Here is a 21,879-nt window from a genome sequence, read left to right as displayed (position 1 = left end):
CCGAACGTTCTTCATCATGCACATTAATTCTGTTATTTCTAAACCGTTCACACCATTTTCGGACGTTTCTTTCATTCATTATATTATCACCAAACACAGCAACCAACTGCCTATGAATTTCAGCCGGCTTAACGTTTTGATTGAACAAGTATCATTGTAAATTAAAAGAAGTTTCATTAAAAGAAAAGTTTAATTTTTGCTCTATTAATAATATTTTTTAGAATTACATTTCGATCATGTAAATGTTAAAAATCTAAGTATTTTTCGTCTAGAAGCAGGCAATCCATTAGATTTCTAAGATTTCTATCGTGTTAATTGGTATGTTTACTTAAAATAAATGAATTCTTAGTTTGTTAAAACGAATTTTGCCGTACAAACATCTTCAAATACATACTATGAGTCAAATAATAACTCAAATTCTAACTATTCAAAATAATGTCAAAAATGGATATGATGTCAAATTGGATACAAACTGCCATAATTGGTCATTGTTTCACTTATGTATGAAACGCAAAGATTACATGAAAATAAAACCCATTCTTAGCAGTTTTTAGAAAAATTGAAATCGCATATACAGAATATAATTTATTGCTACAAAAAATTACATCACTCATCTGCCTACGAAAAATCACACAAACTAAATTTTACTCGCGAGAACATTTATCTTTAAATAAAACAGCGACTTGGTGAGTTTTATTTTCGTATTACAAAAGATTTCTCATTAAGGAGCGTTAATTTAATGTCCCTACTAATATTTAAGTTAATTAGTACTTTTCTTTTAATTTAAAAATAACTCAAAATATCGCTAGAGAAAAAATTTAACGTGTTCTTAATTTAGTATATACTGTTTAACTAGTTAGGAAAATTGTGAAAAACTGGCCTAAATTTTTTTCAAAATAATAATCAAAAGGTTTGGTTTAATAATACTTGAATACAATTTCCTCGTTAAAAAATACGTATTCTAGAAAAGAAGTATAAATTCTTTTATTTTATATTACGTTAGCTGCATTACGAAATTTACGTTTTCCTACCGATAAAATTGTGAAGTAAAATCCTCTACTAAATCGAAAATTATTTAGTTGATTTCAACAAAGATATACCAAAATAAAATGCAATTTTTTTCTACGTGTTATATGCGGGTTTAGAACGCGAATTAGTCTGCAATTCAGTATTTACTACATGAAAGATGACGCTGTAAAATACGAAACACGGTTTAAGCCTTACTGCTAACCAACAATGGTGTTATCTGAGTAAATCTACACCTAAAATATTTAAAGTAAATAATTACAATAATAATAAAATCATTTAGATCGAGCCAGTATTTCTTGAGTTTTAAACTATTATTATTACAAACGCACGAACACTGTAATGTTTTTGATTTATATTTTGTACTTTATCTTTTTATTCTTTTTTTCCTATTACACTGTTTTAATAACTGATTTGACATGCGTCATATGATCATAAAAATATTTTTTTAATTTGATAAAATTAAATGTTAGTAAATTAATATATATATATATATATGTATGTTGTTTTTTGTATTACTATATGAAAATTTATAAATGAAAATGTATTTTATTGTATGTTTAAAAATAACTTTTAACTATACTTAAAAAACGGAGAAAATAGTGTGTTCCAGGATCATTATTCATTATCTTTTTTTCGTGTACTACGCTAAAAGTGCTGAAGTTGCTAGAAGAGTATAATTAACAATATTTCTTTCTCCACTATTTAGCTATTTAATTACGGTACTTAAGTCTTTTTGTACAGAACAACCAATAAATATACTTTTACGCTCCTCTATTTCCTAAAACTATAACTAAAATATATTATCGCTACGTTTTATAAAACATACAATTAAAAAATATAGTAATAATTCGTTGAAGAATAGTTAAGTCATTTAAAAAAATAGAATAGTTGGAGAAAGTTGTGCTAGTTACCTAATTTTTTTATAAAAACAGCTACAAAAAATGTAAACAGTGTGATCACCAGTTACGTTAATCATTATCCCATTTGTTAACAGATTTGCACTCGAGTTTACCGAAATAAAGAAAATGCCATCGTTAAAAATATATGATCGCGTCAGTGAAAGAAATCAAATGAATTAAATAAAGAGATTATAACTTCCTAAGGGCCATGACTCCTTATAGTGAGGGGTTTACTCAGTCTTTAATTGCTTGTATATCTGTTTCCTTCACACTGATTGGTTGATTACAAGCCGGTGTAACCCCTCCCCTACTTTCGAACGCACGTTCTCACTATTCAGTTGCAGCGACCGGGGGAATGTTTAAGTCATAGTGTCCCTTGTAGTTTTATTTAAGATAGTTAAAACTAGCGATTTTTACTTATCCGAAATAAGTTCAAATATTCACAGACCTATTTTACTTGTTTTTTTAAAAATTACTAAGAATACCATTTCCACCTTGATTGTGACTCATTCGACATACGATATACCTGTGTATCAGAATGAAAAGAATTTTTAAATTTTCAGTTGGCAGCATTATTGTGCGTACACTATACGTTCACGCACACGCATGCTGCACTCGCACGCGCTCTGTAAGTAAGCAGTCGACCAGACGAATCAAGTGCTCGTTAACAATATGAAGCTAGTGATATACGTGCAAAGATCAATGAACCACTTATATCGTGCCCTATTTATTTGTTTTATTTGTACAGTCGATGTAAAGTAATGCGTGTACACGCATCTATCACAAATTAAGTACGTGTGCGTACGTTCTATTTACCAGCTTACAACGTTAATTATGTCACGTTCAGGCTCCCATCTAATTTTGTTAAGAAATGGTGACGCTTTTGGTGAAGAAATCAAACAATTAATTATAGTCTATAAGTATAGATATTTATGGCTTGGAAAGCAAGCATGTAGCCAGCGGTTAGGATTTTGGGGTCCACCACCCTCAAAAATCTTCCGTAATTAACGAAAAAATACAACTTTCGCATGAAATCGTTTCACTACACCGAAAGTAAATGTACATTACTTTCGTTTGGAAAGAGATATCAGCAATAAACCTCCAAAATCTACTTAAGAAAACTCTTCGCGTTCAGAAAGTTGGTGTTTGTTAAGGTATGGTAGTAAATTTTTAAAACGCCGAACGCTTTGTCAGTTGACAAACACCTCTTGTAGGTGCTTGCACTTTTTTCTTTTTCTGTTTAGCCTCAGGAACCACCGTAAGGTTTTACTTCAGAGGATGATATCTATGAATGTAAATGAATTGTAGTCTTGTATAGTCTCAGGTCGACCGTTCTTGAGATGAGTGGTTAATTGAAACCCAAACACCGGTATCCGCGATCTAGTATTCAAATCTGTATAAAAATAACTGACTTTACTAGGATTAGAACTGTCGGCTTCAAAATCAGCTGATTTGCTATGACGATTTCACCACTAGACTAACCCGGTGGGTTAGGTGCTTGCACCTGGAAAAGTAGATTTTTAATCTGTCATTTGACTGGTTTGATATTATCTGTTACTTTCTGTTCTGTGCTAGCCTTTTAACTCAACATAATTACTACATCCTACGTCCTCAGTTATCTGTTTCATAAATTCCAGTTTTTGTCTTCCTAAATAGACTAATTTTTATCCTCTACACGTCCTCTATTAACAAATTCACTAAACTCGATGTCTTAATTACAATCTACCAGTTTAATTTATCTCAAAAATATCTGTCATAAATTTGTCCTCTTCTCTCCTCTTCGTCTTAGAAACTATTAATCTCGTGTTTTATCAGCCCAACTTATTTTCAGTATCCACTTTTGCATACTGAATTTCAACATCCTCTATTCTTTTCCGGTCTTTTATGTTCCGCCATAATAAAGATGTCTTTCCTAGCAGGTAGGCAAGTGAAAAATAAGAGCATAAAGTTTGAATTACTTGATGCTGATTTTTGCATACTATACTGTGAGTGGTTGTTCTTAACATCGTTGTTGTTCCTAATGAACTTTGCTTTCCTTATTTACATTATATGTAAACAAAAGTGATGAATGATGTATATACTGTTTAAAAAACTGAATGTACGTTCTTTAATTCGCTCATGAAAAACACAAAGAAATCAGCTTTTGCAAAACAACTCATAGAAAAAAAGACACATTAACACGTTAACCACAGTTTTCAAATTTTAGACATAATAGGCTACAGAAAAGTGCGTTCACAAAATACTTGATAGAATTGTGTAAGGGGTTTCCTAACCGCTTACGCTTTGTGATAAAAAAATTATTAACAAAATTTTAAAAGTAAAACTTGTTTTACGAAAGATTTCTTGATAATTTTTTTTAACAGTAGAACGGTTAAGATTAGTGATTCTTGAAGTTTATTCACCTCAAGGAGTGCGTCTACGCCCCTTTGGGAACGCTATGAAATTGAGAGAACACTGAACGACAGGAAGGTGATGGCTATGTTGGCAAATTCAAATATTTTTTAGTAATTAGCTATAAAGTTAAAGTCGAAAAATTTTTACATAAATATGTCGGTAGATTTAATAAATACATAAATCCTAAATAAATCAAAAATTTTACTCTATATTTATTGATTTCAAACAGCTTTATGACAAATTGAGCTTTTACAAAAAAAATATATTTTTACATTCCAAACATGTATCAAAGAGAATTATTTTTTCAACAAGACAATGTGCGTATCTCGAGTTCCTGAAAAACGTGAAAAAATCAACATTTACTTGTACCGAAAGGATTCTTACCTATTACAAACTAATACAGATATATTATTTCATATTTTTGTACGATTAAATCCGATTTAAAAATATGAATAATAATACCTGATTATTGATTGCTTATTTGATCAGTCGCTACCTTTTAGGAGGATGTAATTTATCACAAAATAGCTGTTCTAAAGGGATGAATAAGTTAAAAATGTTTGGAAATAACTAGTTTAGAAATTAAGGACTTCAATATTTCGTAGTCTAAAAAAATATTATAAGGATCTTTTTCTTTTAACTAGTAATTTCGACAGGTTTTTTTTTAATTGAATATTTAATTCTCAATTTAAGGAACGTAAAATTGCTGAATAGTTGTTTTTCGGTTTGCTGGTGAAATGAAAATATAAGAGACGTTAAAATTTTAAACTGAAAAGCATATCGTCACGATTTTGTAATTTGAAAGCTTTTTCGAATCTGAAGAAACAAACAATTAAAAACGGATAAAATACTTTTGAGAAATTTTTTTGTCTTTTTTAAATTTTTTTTTTTTTTTTAATAAACGTTTACAGCCAGTCAGCAGTCGAGATCTACCGACCATCTCGCCGATTAATCAAAGTCGGTCTTGCTCTAAATGAGATGAGAATTTTGTTTTAGACCTTGCATACAAGTAGCAAAAGTGGTATTTCTTTGAATAGATCCTAGGTTTATAATTAAAATAGTTAAAATTCTGAAGGGCAAACATTATGATAAAAAAAGTTTTTCATTTCTTTATGAAGACCAGTTAATTTTCTTTGATTAACAGTTTAGGAGTTTCAAATAATTAAAAATAGATAAATAATAAAGGTATCAACATGAATTTTTTAATAGTATGTGTGATATTTCATTGCATTAGGGCTGCAGAGTATGTCTTGCATAAAATGACCAAAGAAGACCTACCTAGATCTTGTTCTTGTGCTCTAAAAATTTATTATAACAATTAAATGGACATCTGATTTTTTTGTAATGTAACTTTATTCTATGTACTGCTAAAAATCTCACCTGACAAGCCGCTCTAAGATCATCCCTATGTAAAGAGTGCTATCCCATAATGCATCGACTGCGTTCCTGCATTACCTTTACTTGAAGTTGAGTAATGGTCTTCAATTTTAAACTTAATTTGTTATTTTTTAGCCACTTACAGTTGAAATAAAATCATTCATCTCACCTTTAATTTTGTTTCTTCCTGTGTAAAGAAATGTATTAAACTCTTTATGATTTTATTTAAAATATAATCTCCATTTTTGTACACACAACACTACTTGCAGCTGAATTTGGTGTGTTATTCTCTGTAAAAAGTTGTATGAAACACACTGCAATTATATCATTATAACTATCCATGTATTCTTCAAATAACATCTATATATTGATATTTATTTTTTTTTATAGGCATCAAAGTAAAAAATTAAGCTTTATGAGCAGATTTCTGGTAAATAAAATTTAAATAACTGCAAGATGATAACAGGCTTATTTAAAAATTATAATTTTAAAACTATAATTTTTCACCTGAGCTCAGTGGGACATGGGTCAGAGTTGATTTTTCTTACAGTATTGATGTTCAGTATACAGTCAGTCCGTGTTGTAAACGGAGTGAAGGTGTCACTTGTAAGGCTAAATATTACCTGCATTTCAGCGAGCTCAGTATGCTGATATGCAATAGTATATTCGGTTTGGTGAAGAAATTAACATGAAAACTCTTTCCTTGCTTTCCTCTGGAAGCCTTGTGGGGGGGATGATTCTTGGGTATGCTAAATGAGTAGTCGCTTGTTCTTAAAAAAATTATAATATCAGTTTCTATAAAAAATCAGACAACAGAACTGTTTTCATATAACTAAGTATTATGCTTAATACTTAACAATTAACTTAATGTTTTAAAGTGATTAATGTTGCAAGTGATTAATGCTATTAGTATCAGGTATGGATTTGCAAGTAATGGTTCTATTTCTATGGATTTGCAAATTTTGATTGTATTGTTTGCACAGTGCTTGTATGTGTTTTTTTTATATTTATGGGTGGCATCCTTTTGTAATATTTAGTGCAGTTACTTAAGTTTAATTTGGATTCTGCTTGGTTGCTCTATGATTGTGAAAGAGACAGAAACATAGTTCCCTGAAAATGTTAGCAATTTTGTATGATTGTTGTTTGATGTGGTTTTGTCCTCTTTTGTATTTTATATAACAAATTATGAGTATAAATGGTAAAGGAGTAAAAATTATAAGTATGTACGGGTGGTCTTTAACCTGTGTTAGGTAATCTATTATATTGAATTTTTCAGTGTTTGACCTGTGTGAACTGATTTTTGTGCTTAATACTTAATGATTAACTTTAATAGTTAATGAGAAAGTCCTTATTATGCTTCTGTTGTTATTTTTAATGAATTAACGAGCTACTTAAAAGATCTTCCCACCAATTTATTTAAGTTAAAATTAAAAGATTTTATTTTTTATATAAACAATATTTCTCTGTCGATGACACTTTAAATAATAATTGAAAAAGAAAAAAAATAGAATTCTCTGTACCTCCATTTAAAGTGTACATATAAATATGTACTAAAATAATTTTTTTTAATGTCTTCTGACTTGTGATTTATGTTTTATTTTAATTATTTTTTTAGTGTCTTCATGTATTTAATATTAGTATTTATATTTTTAAGTATTAATATGAAATTAAACTACTTTTTATTTTATAATTAATTGTGTATTTTGTGAAGTTGCTGTAATCAATTTCCCTTGATTCATTCAGGCAAATACTGGGCTGTTTTTTTTCTATTCATGGAGCAACTTACCAAAACACTCCTGACTGGATCTACGTAATGTAATATTATGTACTGATAAGAATAGCAGATTTATTTTATATTGTCGCATACAGCCATTATGGTTATACACTCCTCAGAAAAATGCTCAGATAAATGAGAAGAAGAATATAATTTCTGAGATAATGAATATGATAATTGTATTTTTATTAATGATTTAACTCTAGTGTTAATCTAGTGTGATTTAGCTACGGCTTCCTTTTATTTATTCTTTTAACTGTAAATTTCTCATTTTTTTCATTAACAGGGAATTGCTTCTTAAATAATGCATTAAACTATATAATATTAATTTTTTTTTACAGTTAAGTATTGAATATCTTTATTTTTAAATTCTTTGAAATAAGAACTCAATTAATTGATTTTCAAGGCAATTTCTGTAATGGAAATGCATTTTGGGTGTTTAGTTTTAAGTTTTGTATTTATTAGAAAACGGAAATTTTTCTGTAACAGAACAGGTGGAGATGGATGTTATAAAAATATAATTAAAAAATAGTCGGCTAATTGCTGTTCAATGCTAGTAGAATGGAGATTTTTTACAGAAGCTATTGCACTTGATGCACACATCAGGATGCAGTTAGTACCAACTGATGACATTTAATGCAGAAGTATAAGATTAAACTGAGAATCAAAGGAAGGAGTGTATAAAAAGAACACTATCACTACCGGAGATCTAATCTACCTTTGGTTCCCACTACGGTAATATTCTGCCATAACCCCACCAAATAACGTAGTCCTGACAAGTAGATGACTTAGCATTCATTTATTGTTGCAGGAAAATTTTTATGTATTGTACATGTTCACTTACAGTTACAAGTATAATGCGTTATGCAAAAGCTGACCGCTGGATCTGAATGACAGTGTATTAAGTCACCGGTTTTTGCATTTCAGTTTTTTTTTCAATAAAATACTTGTGGTATACATTTACAAAAAATAAATCTAAATAAATGTTTTATTCTGTATGATAACATTTTATTTTTATGTATACCAATTTTAATCGGTCTTTACAAATTATTTTATGCATAGAATAATTTATACCATAGTATAATATTTTTTCCTTGTTTCAAACAGTGATATTTTTAAATACAAGACTAAGAATTTTAATTATAAATCATCAGCAATGTGAGTTTTAACACTTAATAAATATAAATATTTAATAAAGTCTGGCCAGTAATAATGAAAAGAATATCAGCTTCAGAATTATAACCTACAATTTTAATATAGAATACTTTTTAATTCTCTATTTGTTTTAATATTTTTAGAAGTTGTTTATAGAATATAAGTTTTGTTTGCTCTTTATTTTGATTATTTTTATTATTATTAATAGTTTTATTCATTATTAAATATTTGATAATTTTGTAAAAGTAAATTACAGACTTAAAAAAGCAAATAGACTTCACATGGATGGTGTATAGCTTATTAAAAAATAATAAAAAGAGTACAAAAAAACCTTAGAATTAATATAACCTACCGATCAACAAGAAAAATCATCCTTTTTAAAAATACTAAAATCTAACTTTCTGATAACATGGAAGTTGTGCCTTCAGGAAATCTTTATAAAGTTAATTATGCAGTTCCTTTATATTGAAGTTACAGTTGTTAATGATGCCCATTTGAAAATGGTTAGGAAACTCCTGTAGTTTACCATCAAATAATGTATTTGATCCATATCGTGTATGTCTAATATATTGTTATCACTGTATAATATGTTTGTAAATTTTATATTATTAAGAGTGTGTTTTTGAGATGTTTTATTTGTAAGTTGTGCATAAAATCTGCATGTTGAAATTAATATATTTAAGTAATGATCCTGTTTCTATGGATTTGTAAATGTTAATTGTATTGTTTGCGCAGTGCTTGTATGTATTTTTTTATATTTATGGGTGGCTTCCTATTGTGCTATTTAGTACAATTACTTAAGTTTAATTTGGGTTCTGCTTGGTTGCTCTATGATTGTGAAAGAGACATAGAAACATAGTTCCCTGAAAATGTTAGCAATTTTGTATGATTGTTGGTTGATGTGATTTTGGTTCTGTTGTATTTTATGTAACAAATTATCTATAAGTATGTACGGGTGGTCTTTAACCTGTGTTTGGTAATCTATTACATTGAATTTTTCAGTTTGACTTGTGTGAATTGATTAGATGTTTGTGGATATGTGTATTCATCTGGTGTATTTTCTAAGTATTTTAAAAGTTTATTTATAGTATACTTTGGATATGTTAGGTATGGGAAGTTTTTGTCGGCCTCCGTGGCATGAGTGGTAGCATCTTGACCTTTCATCCAGAGGTCTCGGGTTCAAATCCCGGTCAGGAATGGCATTTTCACACATGCTACAAATCATTCATCTCATCCTCTGAAGCCATACCTAACAGTGGTCCTGGAGGTTAAAAAAAAAAAAAGGTATGGGAAGTTAAATGATTTATTGTATTCATATTCTGCAGTGAAATGAAAATTGGTGTATAGCTTATTAATGAATAGAATGTTTGATATTGTCTTATGTTGTCTTAGTGCAGGTATGTGATGATGTAGACATAATGATGTCAACAAAAATTGTTAAATTTGTTGATAGCTGTGCTTGAATTATAAACTCAATTAGTAGTTCAAGTAAAATGTAGACAGTATAATTATTATTTTGTTTTGTATGAATAGTTATAAAATTGAATATTTTTTTTATTATTAATTCTTCATGATTTTATTTATTTCTTTATTTTCTTCTAATACTTTTTGTTTATTAGTCACGTGTCACATTAGCATATAATGTAAACATATTAAATATTTATTAATATTTTCTTTAAAAATCAAAAAATAATTTAACTGCCTCAGCTGGACTTCTGGGCTTTAATTTATTTCCATGATAATTACAGGAAGTTTTTACTGGACTATTAAATAAAACTTTATTTATTATTTATGCTCTGAGGAAATTAATACCTTACGTTTCTCAAAGCATGGTGGTGGTACTTTCAGAGAGATGACACTATGGAAAGCTAGTAACTCAGATATGTGTGGATGAATGGGACTATACTGCCCCAGTCATAGCAAAGTATATAAATATTTAACATCGTTTGTATTATTTCACAGCCACCTGCTCTACAACAGATTATATATGGAGAAATACAATAAAGCCAAGGATAGTGTTTATTCTGTAGAAAAGGCAGTTAGAGCAGTTGCTGGTGATATATGCTGTTGGATGTTTCTAGGATGTGGATTATGACACTCATGGAAAGATAAATTTATTCAGTGTCTTATACAAAACTAAAGTTAAAAATATATTGTTCAGAACCTTGCACGTAATCTAAGTACAAGATATGGGATCGATTTTGACATAACTCTTTATTGTTGTAGAAAGACTAAAATAAAACAAAAAAAAGTCACCTATTCCTGGGCATTAGGTATTGTAATAATTTACCTTTGAACGTAAAGTCCTTTGTACCAATTTAAAGGATGTCTTAAACAATGGCTCATGAATAAGGCATTTTATTAAATGGAGGAATTTAACTGATTGTATAAATCCTCTATTGATGATTTGATAATGCAGGAGTTTGCTCTGTGATTAGTAAACTGCACTATTTTGATCCATTGCTATATTATCTTGCTTTATTTTTGTTTATTTATTGTTTTGCTAGATAACTATGTTTACTCAGTGCTTATCAATCTAATATCATACAATATTGTTTTAAAATTGGCAATCTTAGTTATTTTATTATCCTATGATAGCTTTCAGCTATAGATATTATTAATTGTAAATCTAACAGTAGATTAAATTATATCATTATTGTAAATTTGACATGGTTGATGCTAAAATGTTTGTCGATTTTAAAGATAACATACTTAATATCTGATTTAAATTAGTATGAATTGTTGTATTCATGTTATATCAAACAATAATGTAGTATATATCAGTGATATTTAATTACATGAGATAAACACTAAATAATTTATTTTACATTTATTTATGTCTTAAAAATTAAAATAACTGTAATTAGTAAAAAAAAAGAAGAATTCTTTGAAACATGTTAATTAATGAGGAAAGATGTATTTATTGTTTTTTTTTAAATGTGTTGTATTATTTACAGTATCAACTATATCATTATAATCTGAACTGTATGTTAATATTAACCAGTAATTCACTAAGTATTAATAAAATATATTAAAGAAATTTTATATTGTAAAAAATGTATGTCAACTAGCATTAGAACAATAACCTTTTGTAAGTGCTGTTATGGGTATAATATTATATGGTAAATAATTCCTGGAACATGAACTTGATTAGTTCATGAATTATTCTGAAAATTGTGGATGTTCATGAACATTAATTTTGTAGTACATGTATTTACTTGAATGATGCATCAATTATTAGTTAGTATTGAATCCTTTGGAGAGGGAAGGCAACTGTTTGTGGCATATAAATCTTCTTTGATGTAATTCTTGACTTGGTACTTTTCTCTAGCATTACAGAAGCTTTGTATAACAGATGATGGTAGTATTTGAAAGGTTAAACTAACCCTCAGCTATCTGAAAAAATATACATGTGCCTTAATATTTAAAAATTAAACATTACTTACAGTATAAATATTTAACAACTCCCTCATCGTGGTTGCTCTTTTAAAATATTCTTATAAAAGAGACTTTTCCTGAAATAAAATCATACCTAAAATCTTTAGGGAAACTGAAGAGGATTTTAGAGCATTGCAGTGAGTCATTTTAATAGAAACTCTACTGTGCATATTATATTACAAAGGTTGAGTACAACTTATAAAATTATGTAATTTAATTTTCATGAAGTACTTATAAAAAGATTTAAAAATTCTGTTTGATTCTTATTCTACCCATCTTTTCATTATATGTAAATGTTATGCATTATGCGCAGTACGTTTTGACTGCAGGTTTTTAATTGAAATTAAAGTATTCCATTAATCTTTACCTAATTACAAATTTGTATAGTGAACATAATATTGTAAACAGGGATGTGTTTTATATTATTTTTGAACCGAACTGATCAAATTCATACAAAACACCAATAAACCAAGTTGACACCTTTTAGTTTGCAGCACTAGTGGATGATATTCAAATTATGCCCTTGTGCAAATTAACATATCTGAAGAGACAGTTGCAATAGCAGATTTAATCCATAAAAAAATAATTTTTTGTGTAATTGTTACCACCTACTAATATAGACAATAAAATATTATACCTTTGAATTTTAAAGTATGCACTTTTTGTGCAATGCTTTTGAGCTGTATACCTGTATATGTTTTGGATACTCTCTCCTGACTTCCAAAAAATCTTTGACTTCAACAAATCTGAAACACCAGTTTCTACTTCAGTCACCTTTAATTAGCAACAATAAATTATTTGCAAAGCAAAGAGTAAGCTCTGTTTGCACATTTATGTGTACTTACCAGTTATATAAACACAAAACTGGAATTTGCCCATAGATGGCCCTAGCTGTCAATGTAGTTACCATCAAATTGCATCATTGGCGCCACTTTCTTTCTTTGACAGCTGACAAAGGTTTTCAACTCACAACAATACAAGTTTCATACAACCATAGTCTTAATTAGCGTTGAACATGTCAAGTTTTGTACCTACAAACTACGATTTGTGGACAGCATTGATTTTCTGTTAACCATTTAAAGAAAACTGCTGCAGAATCGCATCGAATGCTTGTTAAAGCTTATGGTGAGCATGCTCTTGGTAAATCACAGTGCTTTGAGTGGTTCAAAATAAAATTCAAAAGTAGCGATTTTGACGTGAGAAACGAAGAACGTGGAAGACTACTGATAAAGTTTGAAGACAGCGAATTGCAAGGATTGTTGGATGAGAATGATGCTCAAACGCAACAACAACTCGTGAATCAATTAAATGTAACATGAGAAGCCATCTCCATATGTTTGAAAGCCATGGAAAAGATTCAAAAGATGGGAAAATGGATTCCACATTAACTGAATGAAAGACAGTAAGAAAACCAAAAACCACTTGCAAAATGCTGCTCACCAGGTACAAAAGAAAGTCATTTCTCCATCGAATTGTAACAGGTGATGAAAGTCTATATACGAGTACTTTGAGAATGCTAACTGTAAAAGATCATGGGTAACTCCAGGTGAACCATTGACATCGATTTCAAGGCCAAATTGCTATGGAAAGTGCTCTGTGCTTGGTGGGATCAGAAGGGTTTGATCTATTATGAGCTGCTAAAACCTTGTAAGCTGTTGCTCCATCACACACAGCAAAACCAGTCAAGGAAATGATTGAGGCATTCATTTGGGAAATACTTTTGCATGCAGCTTACTCACCAGATTTGGCTCTGTTCGACTAATATTTATTTGCATCGATGGGACATGCACTTGCTGAGCAGTGCTTCACTTCTTATGAAAATGTACGAAAATGGCTCAATGACTGGTTTGCCTCAAAGGAGCAAGATTTTTTTTTGGTGTGGCATTCATAAATTGTCAGAGAGATGAGATAAATGTATAGATAGCGACGGACAATATTTTGAGTAAAATATTTCTTATCATTTTCATACAATAAACAGGTATTTTCTATAAAAAATTCCATTTCATATTTACACAACTGGTATAACTGTACCACCATGGTTTTGCATCTTTCATTCAGTTCTTCTCTTCTTGTATTATCCACTTGACATAATCCCTTAATTATCTACTTATTGACTAAAACCATTAACACGGCTTATTGGGCAACTCTATTGTCAAAACAATTGTCAAACTATCTGGCCTTCTTCATCTTACTCCTTAGTACTACCTTCATTAATTTCATATTTAACTTCTAAATATGCCTCTAGATAAAAGTAAATTCTTTGATCTTGAACTTATCTCTGTATTCATTGGTCAGCCATAACTCTTAGGACTAGTGCTGATTTAATCATTAATTTGGATCTTTGCCAGGTTCATCAACCCATTCACATTACATACATAACAGTATCAGTAACAACATCTGTGTACACAGCTGAATCCATATGTGAAAACTGGCTTTGGTTTAACTAATATTTCTTAGTTTTGTTCTTTATTGAATTTGACATTTGTTTTATTTTTATTCATATGAAATAATAAAAAGAATAAATATAGTATTTCTACAAATTTGCATTGAATGACAACATATTTTATGTAGCAGTTGTTCATAGGTTGTTTCATGAAGTTTAGTACGCACACGGTTCCTTCGCCCCCTTTTGTATAGCTAGGATAAGACTTAGCTATACAAAAGAGCTATGATAAGACCCCAAAAATGCTAAATTTTTTTTCAAATAATTAAATCAATGAGCTGCTTGATTAAATAAAATACTCAAATATTTCACTAATAAATTTGTGCTGTTGGGCAATATATTTTAATATATTTTTAAAATATATATATATTTTAATTCAACTTTTGTCATTATTCAAATATTATAGTTGAGTATAATGCTAAAAGCTATAAATTAATTTGCTTTGATATACAACATTTTTAAAGTAAGGCCATGTCATCCATAGTAAATAGTATTCATACATCTCATTTGTTGTAAGAGGGGAGGAAATTGTGTAAATTTAGGAGGCACAAGCACAGGTTTGTGTGTATGTTTTGAATCATAGTGTCATATGAACCCCGGTTTTAGTGTAAATTGGTTGTGCATTTTAGTTGTTTATTAGTGATTGTTTTAAATTCAAGTTTGTTACCATTGTAGTTATTTTGTATCAACATCTAATCAGGTAAGAGTTTTTTATTTTTAATTCTATGAAAATTATTTCCTTTGTGATTTTTATTAGCTCTTTTATATGTTATATCAAATCTGTTCAACAAATTATAATGATTCCATGTTCCTTGATTCCATGTCAGCTATAATGAGGATTAATTTGAATATATTGATATTATTTGAAATTTTGACATAGTGATTGTTTTAAGATATCTGAACATTATTTTTATTGAGGGAAATTTCAAATTTATCCAAGCTGTCTCATGTTGCTTGCTATAACTCAATTAGCATAGTTACATACGGTGTCTGAGTCAAATGTAACTTCTTTTTATACTTATCTTACAGGCTATTATAACAGATCTTCACTACTGCCTCTCTTTCAAGATTGTTCTCTACCTTATCTATGTAGAGTTTTCTTCTATGTTTTCATTAATGTCCGTGGTTTACTCCCTTTGTCTTATAATATTTTTTGTATTAAGAAGACTCCAGGTTGATCTTCATCAAATGTTTAATCTAGCCCCTGAATAATTTGTAAGAGTAGTAATTAAAGTGTACATCTAATAATACCATTGTATACTAATACAATAAAAATATTTGATTCTAACTTAAATCAATGCATACTAAAGTTTTAGATATCAGTGATAGAAATATTGGATGACTATATCCAATACTTTCTTGATCATATCTGAGGTCCATATGTTCTTTGAGCACCTAAGAGATGATTTCAGCTACCTTATTTTTACAAAAAATAGATAATTGTAGAATGCAAAAATAATGAAAGCTACAAAATAAAAATTATAAATAAAAGAGTGATCCGAGAGTAAATTTCAGCTATACTATCTATCTTATAGTTCCTATTGGGGTTCAGTTAAATGTCAAAGTAAGTGGTCAATCAGAGACCAAGTAAGAAACTAGAAATCTTTAATGGACTCATCACTTGTACTAAGGTAGAATGTTTGAAAGTTAAATAGTATAGCTTTTACGAAGCTATTACGAAGAGCTTTTACGAAGGTATTCAATTATAGCTCATTCATAAATAAACTAATAAAATTTAATTAAAATTTTAATCAAGTTTCGATGAATTCTTCTTTGGGGCGAGAAGTCTAAATGATTCTTTCATCTGGATTCCACAGATTTGTAAATAGAATATGTCGAATTGCAGTTTTAACAACTGTTAAAACACCATTTTGTTAATACTTTTAGATTAAGCAAATAAGCAAATATTGTTTAATTATATATAATAAGCCTGTCATTACTTGTAATTACAAAAATTATTACTTACAAAAAAATAGAATTGGTGGTTATCTCTATTTTTCTTCTACAGTAAAATAAAAATTTGTAGGCTATTGTTATTGTACATTTTCGGTTAGTTCTTGTATTTTGATGGTATTTATAAATTATTAAGTATTATGAAAATTATTTATCCAGATCTAAAAAAGAATGACTTTATCCTATGTCAGAATTTTTTGCTCTAAAATATACTTTGTAGAAAAATGAACTTGCAGAAGAACAAGAACGTAGCACACGGAGTAGGTGGACCGTGGACTTGAGGCCTGTTTGTGGTTGAATTTGTTTTATTTGTTAAACTATTTTTATTTGTTGTAATACAGCAAAGTGTGGCATTATCTACTAAAATGACTTTATAGCTAGGGTGAGTTAAGCGTTATGCAATATATTTATGCTTAGTTTTTTTTTTTATGAAAGTTGTTCTCCGTACAACATTCTTAACCTATCTGTTGCTAAACGTGCGTCCATATTTTTTAATCATGTAGAACTTTTATTTATCTATAGTTATTCTAATTTACTTAAATTTTCATCATAGTTGTTGTTTGTAAGAAATGAACTTATTTCTATCTCGGCGTTCAAATTTTGGTATGTTATTAGTTTGTATTCAGCTTGCCCTGGTTTTGTAGAATTAATTTTTTATTCTTATTTCTCGAGAAGTTTAATTAGAAGTTTTACTAGAAATTATTAATATGTTTTGTTTGCTTTCTTGTTAATATTATTTTGATGTAAAATTAAGATCTGATCGTTATTACCTATCATTACTGCTGTTATAAGTAATTTCTCCTGACATTTTATAATTATATGTATATACTACAAGAGTTAGCGAGATGTTGATAAAAATTTGTTTCGATTATGAAGTTGTACAAAATTTATATTTGTTTATAAATAGTCTAGAACACATTTCCCCCTTGTTTCTGACTTTTATACAGTGATCTAAGTTAACAGCCCAGAATTATTTTCTCTCACATTTAACATTTTAATATTAAATGAAATTCTGCCTTTTCTGATGAAATTTAACAAAAATTCAGTAGCTGGAGACCATTTCTTTCATTTGGCTGATTGTTTTAACTGGTATTTTTCTTATGATTCTTCCAAAATGACAGTAGTTAAAATTTCTCTGTGTGATCAACTGCTTTATGTTGGTTAATCATTGTAGTAGTGATGTTATTTAATGTTAGCATTAATAACAATAACCCACCGGGTTGGTCTAGTGGTTAACGCGTCTTCCCAAATCAGCTGATTTGGAAAGTCAAGAGTTACAGCGTTCAAGTCCTAGTAAAGCCAGTTATTTTTACACGGATTTGAATACTAGATTGTGGATACTGGTGTTCTTTGGTGGTTGGGTTTCAATTAACCACACATCTCAGGAATAGTCAAACTGAGAATGTACAAGACTACATTCATTTACACTCATACATATCATCCTCATTCATCCTCTGAAGAATTATCTAAACTGTAGTTACCGGAGGCTAAACATAAAAGAAAGGAAAAGGAAAGCATTAATAACAATAACCCACTGGGTTGGTCTAGTGGTAAATGTGTCTTCTCAAATCAGCTGATTGGAAGTCGAGAGTTCCAGCGTTCAAGTCCTAGTAAAGTCAGTTATTTTTGTATGGATTTGAATACTAGATTGTGGATACCGGTGTTGTTTGGGGGTTGGGTTTCAATTAACCACACATCTCAGGAGTGGTTGAACTGAGACTGTACAAGACTACACTTCATTTACACTCATACATATCGTCCTCAGAAGTAATACCTGAACGGTAATTCCCGGAGGCTAAACAGGAAAAAGAAAAAGCATTAATTACAATGATTGATAATTTTCTTTTTATTATTATTTTAAGATATTAGCCTAATAAGTTGTGTTAAAATTTTAATCACATTATAATCATTGTTCATTTATCTTGTCCAATATGTTTACACACTTAATCCAATTCAAACTTACATGTTGTTTATTTGTAGAAAAATTTATATTGTTGCCATCAGCAGTATGACTAGCTGGTAAGTAATGGTTGGCTAATATTTTGTCATTTGTTGATTGTTTTATATTTTAATGAAAATAAAGATGTTACCTGGTTTTATTTGAGATATTTAGCTGTCTATATAGACCTCTTATAAAAGGAAATTGATAAAAATGTATTGACTGATTAAAAAAATAACTTTTTTATTGTGCTGTTTTGAGTTGGAATGTTTGCTGTGTTAGTTTATTCTGTAATATTCAAACTTGTAAAGATGTATTGTTCTTTTTTGTGCTGTATAGAATTTATAGGTGGTGGTTGTATTTTTGATACGTTTCTGTGGTTGGCAAATGTTAACACTGCATTCATTGCTTTTATTTGTCCATTGTACATGTTGTTTTTATATCATGTTGGCCCATTGTAGAACTTTTTGTGGTCATCAGAGTAATCTTATTTGTATAGTATACCTAGGGCATTGTGTCTTTTTGTTGTGTGTTCTATATATATGATGATTTATTTTGTTGTAATTATTCTGAAAGTTACATTCCATCCAGCTTTCTTTTTAAATTTTTGTCTTTTTATGGAGATGCATTTTAAAAATTTTTTATTTAGTTTATTGTCCTTTTCTTTATTTTTACTTATTTTGCATAGTAGTATGTCGGTGAGTGTGTTATATACACCTGTGTAGGAGTATTTAGTAGTAATGATTCTTTGTGATCTTTAGCTGCAACAGCAATACAGTGCTAGTATTACAGATGATGGCAGCTATAAACATTATTAAACGTATTAAAATAAATAAAAATAGTTTATCAAGTTTTATTTGACTTTTTATCATTAAAAATAAGTAATTTTGTATAATTTTTACTCTCCTACTATCATAGATGATAAAACTATTGCCTTGTTGTATTTTATTAAAATCTTGAAAAAAATTTGGTTAAAGTTTATTCAAGTGTTTGATGACTATTATGATTTTTCCTTAATGATTTAATTTTGGTTCTGTATTACAATATAAGTTTTTCCTATTTTATCTTTTACTTATTTTGATATTATTACAGTTTATATGAGCTCTCTGGGAATTTAAATTGTATTGTAACTGCCGTAATATAAAAAAGAAAATTCTACTACAGTCTGCATTATTACTACCTTAATGCATAAAAAAAAATTGTACTTAAGCTGTATTGTATTTAATTGATATGAAGTAAAATGTTCTTTTCAACTAATTATGATTAGAATTAGCATGTTCATATATTGCTATTTGCATCCAAGTGAACGTTTACATTCAAGGTTATAGGTTTAAGTCTTATCAAACATATTGTAAACAGGACATGTAAATGTTATTTATTATAGCCAGTGAGAAACACTGCATTTATTCTAGCACTCTCCGTCTGCTATTCATGTTAAACATTCCCACCTTTTTGAGTTATGCATAGTTGACTTGTGTTATGCTTATACATTACTCCAGACATTTTGTACAATATATTACATGTAAGTATGTGCAGTAATAATAATAATAATAATGTCTTATTACTTACTTTACCCCAAGGTTTCATTTTAAAAAAGGCTTCTACATTGCAATTTTGTGTAAGAAAAAATCATAAAGACTGAATGTAAATATTTTTATTAAACAGAATAAAAACTGCGCAGGTCTAAAATTACTAACTTGAAATAAAATTTAAATCTCTGAATAAAGTCAGTTACTATCACAAAAATACATTCATTCAAATAATTAGCACCATATTGTAACAAAATTAACCATTTAATGTAAAAATAAAAGCTGTTTCTTTTATTAGGGAATCCAGTGTATATAATTAGGACCCATTCATATTTTTTTTTGTACAGAAATTACTTATTATTATCCTATTTTTTTTTAAGTTCTGCTTGACAGTTTTGACGACTAGGATATTATTTAATGCCAAGTAGTTCAACTTGGCATTTAGTTGTATTCTTACAACTAAATAAATAATCTTCAATCCTTATAAAGTAATTAAAACATTATATACATTTTGTTTTAGTGGTGTGATTAATTTATAGTAATAGTAAAATATGTTCATAAATTATATTTTGTATAATGACATAAATATATTTTTAGTGCATGAAGTACAAAGCTTTAAATGGGAAAACTTTATTTCCAGGATGTGTATAGTTATTCATGTTATTTCTCAATTATGTTAAAATTCTAAACAATTATAGTTTCATAAAAATGCATTTGAATGTTAAGTATTAAAATAAAAATTACCAGCAGAAAAGTTGTTGATGTACATATACTTTTTGGTTTTATTTTCAATGATAACTTTTATATTCATCGTTTTCTTTTTTAGAATGAAGATTCGTTTAAAACTTGCTATGGATGTTTGCTTGCTGTGGGCTTCTTGGAAACACAGTTATGGAGATAACTTATTTCTGCAATTATATGATGTATTTGTTGTCTTGTGAACTGGAATTTTGTTATAATTTTTCTGGTAAATTCCATTTAGTTATAATTGTATCATTTGATACTGAGTTAGCTGATAATTAATTTTTACTTAATTGACTGAGTTTTTTTTTAAAAAGAAAATGTTTTTCCTTTATGCATTCCTAGAACTAATTTCAGTCATTGAAAGGACACACTCTTCTAGTTTAGGCAGTTTTGACAAGAATTATTAACAAAAAAAAACCATAGTAGAGATATAAATTAAAACAGGTTCCTTATCTTTAATATCAAGTTAGCTTCAGTATTTCTAATATGTTCTGTATAAAAATATATCATTTCACTATTTTAGATGGTATAACATACATTGATATTCAGTTATCAAGTAGAAATTATTGCTCATTGAACTGTATGTTGTTACGTACTGTTCGTTGATACATCACAGAGATCAGATGAATTATTAGTATTATTGGTCTTGAAACATTATTGGACACATACTTTTAATACTAAACTATGTAAATTAAAACAATATGAAATATATAAGGTGGAAGCCTGCCTTAATAATCATGTGGATGTTTCTCATAACCCTGCAGATTAGTTATTTTTTATCATTTTGTAAATATGTTTCCAAACTATTTAGTTGTTTTTAGTTTTAAAATTAATTAGTTCCTGTTGTAAATAACTTAAAAAATTTGTTTGCTTTTTATAAAACTTTTAAATTTTATTTGTATATATTAAATGTTCTTAAGTGTGTATTTAATTTAACTGCAATAAAAATGCAGTAAATTTAAAAACCACTTGATGTTTCAAACTAGAATAATAAGAATTTGTTTGTAAAATAAGTTTGCATCATCCTGACCTTGTAGGGGAAAACGCCCTGCATGTGGCAGTTTTGGTTGCCATGCCATCCCCTCTGTACCTAGCCCTTGTGGGCTTTACCAGAGGTCATCTTCAGAACCCTGGCAAAAGACATCTCTCGGCCCTGTTCTTGCCTCAGTCGGGATGCCATTGATGCGAATACCACATGTGATATT

General features: G+C 28.8%; 1 protein-coding gene across 5 annotated transcripts in view; it reads left to right on the top strand.

The window, feature by feature from the left end:
* LOC142322444 (orphan steroid hormone receptor 2-like) overlaps positions 1-21,879 on the top strand; it is a 90,534-nt gene that overhangs the window by 23,587 nt on the left and 45,068 nt on the right. For 2 of the 5 annotated variants that reach the window (XR_012755852.1, XM_075361539.1), the window contains exons 4-5: positions 9,736-9,912; positions 20,757-20,897. The gene's annotated coding sequence lies outside the window, so the exon portion shown is untranslated. Of the gene's footprint in view, positions 1-9,735; positions 9,913-16,755; positions 16,845-20,756; positions 20,898-21,879 lie in introns of those variants that run through there. The other 3 variants (XR_012755854.1, XR_012755853.1, XR_012755855.1) reach the window with 3 other exon arrangements.

This window comes from Lycorma delicatula, chromosome 3 (genome assembly GCF_047948215.1).
Source record: "Lycorma delicatula isolate Av1 chromosome 3, ASM4794821v1, whole genome shotgun sequence".
Taxonomy (NCBI): domain Eukaryota; kingdom Metazoa; phylum Arthropoda; class Insecta; order Hemiptera; family Fulgoridae; genus Lycorma; species Lycorma delicatula.
The sequence above is the reverse complement of the archived record's forward strand: the minus strand, read 5'-3'. Positions and strand labels throughout refer to the sequence as shown.